The sequence below is a fragment of the Cupressus sempervirens genome, chromosome 11 (assembly GCF_028749045.1).
Source record: "Cupressus sempervirens isolate cs-2001-9-10 chromosome 11, ASM2874904v1, whole genome shotgun sequence".
Taxonomy (NCBI): Eukaryota; Viridiplantae; Streptophyta; class Pinopsida; order Cupressales; family Cupressaceae; genus Cupressus; species Cupressus sempervirens.
Window position 1 is genome coordinate 613,085,988 of NC_143128.1, and position 4,451 is coordinate 613,090,438.

At 33.1% G+C, this 4,451-nt stretch overlaps 1 long non-coding RNA gene across 1 annotated transcript; it reads left to right on the forward strand.

The window, feature by feature from the left end:
- Nucleotides 1-1,121: 1,121 nt before the first annotated feature.
- Nucleotides 1,122-4,087, forward strand: LOC149531186 (uncharacterized). The gene is made up of 3 exons (XR_016358780.1): nt 1,122-1,238; nt 3,663-3,809; nt 3,910-4,087. It is a non-coding gene; the product is annotated as an uncharacterized LOC149531186 (long non-coding RNA).
- Nucleotides 4,088-4,451: the final 364 nt, after the last annotated feature.

Consider the following 4,451-nt stretch of genomic DNA (forward strand, 5'->3'; position numbering starts at 1 on the left):
CATCACCAAACTTTACTCTAGAATGCTCTATACATTTATTACTAATTCACCTATAAATAGAATGGTAGGAGAGAAATGAGAAGCCTTCCATGAGACTCTGTTTGGTTGTTGGAAGATGAGGGCCAAAACCAAGTTATCAGGGGTAAATCCAAGTTTTGCAAAAAAAACTTTGGTGTTTGGTTGGTTAAAATTATAACCTGGTTTTCAATTTCATCTTCCAATTTTGGTCAAAAATTGGAAGAAGTTTCTTCCAATAAAAAGGTGGAATTGGAAATTAAAATCAGGTTTTGAATTTTATGACAGTTTTTTTAATAATATTGTAAGGTCCACAGTATATTCATCTTCCGTATCAACCAAATGGACAATTGGCTTTCCAAACCACAAAACTAAGTTTTCAAAAACTTGGTTATAAGATAACCTTGTTATGCCAAAATTCATCTTCCCCAACCAAACGGGACCTAAGTGAGGTGGTGGAGATGTTGACCGGAGTTGGATCCACCATCACCCCTCAGACGGGAAATGGAATGGAATAGGAGAATCCCAACAAAAGTTCTTAGTGCAGCTGCAGCATTGATGATTTGAAGACTTTTTATCTGGTAAGAGCTCCTTTTACAAAACAGAAAATGTACGTCTTAGATCTTTTCAATGGCCATCCTCCTGTCAGCAAGATTTGTGATCGTTGTTTTTGCAGTTGGAAGGTATTTGCAAATTGTTTCGTCTCTCTTACTTGCTGACTCATTGTTGGGACCCAATTAATACGGAAATTTCAGCTATGGACAGAGTAGGGATGGACAGATGAGATTGTCGTTATGGTCATTCATCTGCCAGAGCATAGAACAAAAAGACCTTAAATTAAATAGTTTAAATTCTTCTTTTGCTTGCGCAGCCGGATAATGCTCTAAAAAGTCCAGACCGAGCAATAATATTTAACAATATTTTAAACTTTTATTTAATAGAGGGAGCACATAGTGGTTTTTGCAGTTGGAATAGAACTTTGGTTGGTCAATGCATTAAGAGCAGTCTGACCGACAGATATTAATGTATACCTGCAACGTCTTTGAGACCGCCTTTAAATAGATCTGCACACCCATACATTATTGCAGGACTATACACAGGTCGTATTGAGGCGATTAAATCTGCGACAGCCAGTGACTCTGAAGTATAGATTTCTCCCTTTCTGCTAACCATAACATCACAACTTCTCTTCTGGTTGGATCTTCATTGTGCACATCTTTCAGGTATGAGACATATATGCATTTTTCCATTTTATCATTTTAAAAAATAATAATTCTAGTTAAAAACAATGTTTTAGAACCCGGAATGAGAAAAATAGTCTTAATCTTATTTTTTTCAGAACTATCTGTTAATCGTCGATTCTTACGAAAGTTGAGAAGTTTTCTTTTCGTTATTTCCATTTCTCGTGTGTCACATACAATATCAAGATCTTCTACAACCTCTCTGGCTGCTTTTAAAGGATTTTCAGAGGGAACAAGCATTTTGTGTTTTAATGCAACAAATTGCCTCTTTTGTGCAAACCTTGAAACATTTTGTCAGCCACCTCACTTACTAGTAGAGCTTCACCGTCAGATTTCTCCACCAGATCCACAATGTTCCATGCTTGAGAACACGCTTTCATAGCTTTAGTGGCCTTTTCCACATCCTCAATAAATGGGCAGAGCTCAACTATGATGGTAATTATTGAGACTGCTCTCATCTTACAAGAGCATTGGCATATTTTAAATTCTCTTTCGACTTGCAATCTGGTAGAGCCACTCTTCCGTGGAGGAGAACATCTGTAGCCGTTAGAAGATTTATTCTTGAGAAAATCTACCAGCTCCTCACACGTGTGGCCCTCCTCTTGCCCCCTTTTAAAGTGCGCCTTTATGCCTTCAATATATTTTCTTTTGGCTACCCATAGGCATGCAACATTCTCACCACTCATGGTTACCAAGGCTTTCAGATATTTTTCATGGCATGAGAATTTTCCCAATTTAATTTCTCGCTGGTTGCTTCCTCCATATAAATTGGGACATTCTTCTACTGCTGAACTAATGAAATACTTACGCAAATAGATGTTAGAGAGCAAAAACTGAGATACTAACCAGCATTGTTTGCTAGGAACAACTACTAATACCTGAAGCCACACAGCTAGAGGAATCAGCTTACGAACTCTCAATCTATGGACCATCTTCAGCATCAATTTCTTAAAATAGTTGTCGCCCATTTGTCTGTGACTTTTATGCCCATCTTTCAACTCAAGCAAATACCGTATCCAAAAATCTTCAATCTTAAAATATTTTATAATGCTTGCCCATTGCTTCTCCACATTTTTTGGGAAAAATAGTAATGATGTGATCGATCTCCAATATATGACGCTCGATCCCAATACAATGACTAAACAATGAAGACTGAAAAAAAAAGTCATCGTAAATCTCGTCCGTAGGATCTCAAGCACCAGAATTCCATTGAAAACTGTAATGACTGGTGCAACTGATGAAGAGAGAATTAATCTTTCAATATATCTTAAATTTATGAACCTACCGACTATTAAGGAAGAGAAAATTGTAGTCTATGGTTCTGAAATCATTAAAAGCTAGTTTAATTTTACGCTATTCTACTTTCAGAATTCAATTTAACTTAAATTTATGAACCTACCAACTATTAGGGAAGAGAAAATTGTACAAAATGGTTCTTAAATCATTAAAAAATTAGTTTAAATTTTACTTATTCTAATTTCACAATTCAATTTAACTTAAATTTATGGACCTACCAACTATTAGGGAAGAGAAACAAGTTAGTCATTAGAATAAAATTAGGATAGTTAGGATAATTAATATATATATTAGGGTTACTTTTAATCATTATTTAATTTACATTTATTTTCCATAAATGTTTACATATAATCATATTATTGTTAGTTTATACTTTAATGTTCTTACTTAATTTAGGATATAAATATTATTGTTTTTTTTTGCTATTTCACAATTTCCTAATTATTTATTCATTATACATAGTGAAACCAAAAATATTCACAAGTAAATAGCCAATGGATACGATTTACATAATGGGTAATATAGTGGTATAAATTGTTAGTTCTCTCTCTCTCTTCCATATGGTTTTTTTCACCCTTTTTTACGCAATCATTTATTCTTCCTAATAAGTATGTATGGCTTGTCATTTAGAATTATCTTTTGCATTACTATGTTTTTTTCCAAAGTATATGAGGTTTCTTTTATTTTGATTTTGTGTTTTATTTGATGCCTTAAATATACACACACTTGACAAACCAAATTTATTAATTTTATCTTTAAAAAATGAATAGAGACTAAAATATTGGTACATCTGTAGTTTTAAAAAAAAATTCCTTTTATAGATAGGTGACATTATTTGTTTAATATAATTAATAAATAGTTTGAGTTATATATAACTTTTATCTCTATCATTGTACCTCTTTCTATAACTATGTTTACACAAGTCTACACAAGTATAAGAGCATTTAAACATTGATTAGAATCCCTTGCTTATAAATAACAAAAATACAATTAGTCATTAGAAAATCCCCATGTATGAATTGAAGATAGAAAAAATCAATGTAAAGTAGAAGAACATTCCATGTATAATCCACTTTGTACTCATACAAAATTTATGCTCCCTCCTCTTAGGAAATGGCAACGAATGCAAATAGCAAAGAAATCATCAAAATTTCAAGTGGGGATTCAACAAAGAGTATCAACAACCCCTTGCATGAACTTGCAGTAACTACTTCCATAGGAGAAGCAAGTAGCTCTGCAAAACAACCAAAATGTTTAGTAAGTAACTTACATAGCTTATCTTTGGCTGTTTCAAGTAGCTGCCATGACATTTTGAATAACTTCAAACCAAATTGTCTCTCATTGCCTCATGTGGAAGAAATGGACGTGATACAACTTTTGAATGGTTGCACTAAGTTGGAGGGGCTGTGCACTTTCATTAGGGAGATCTACTATGACCAACACTATGCAAATGGTGATACAGTCTCAATAGATGATGCATATGAGAGGCAGTTGAATAAAATGTGATCTTTTCTCTTGCTTTCATACTATGTAACCCGAAGATCATTGGCTTTATCGACTTTTATAATGTAGTTATGTAGGTTTCAATTTTCAACATATGTAACCTCAGAATAGACATGAAAGTACATGTTTCGTACATGAAATAAAAATATATACAATTATATAGGAAATTGTGATGTAGTTATCCAGGTTTCAATTTTCAACATATGTAACCTTAGAAGAGACATGAAAGTACATGTTTCGTACATGAAATTAAAAAAAAGTACAATTATATAGAAAATTGCTTCTAGCAATGAAATTGGTAGCAGGCTAGATAATATTAGTATGAGTTACATACAAGGAAATAATGTTAACATATGCAATTGTACAACAAAATAATGCAAGCCTATTTCCCTTTCT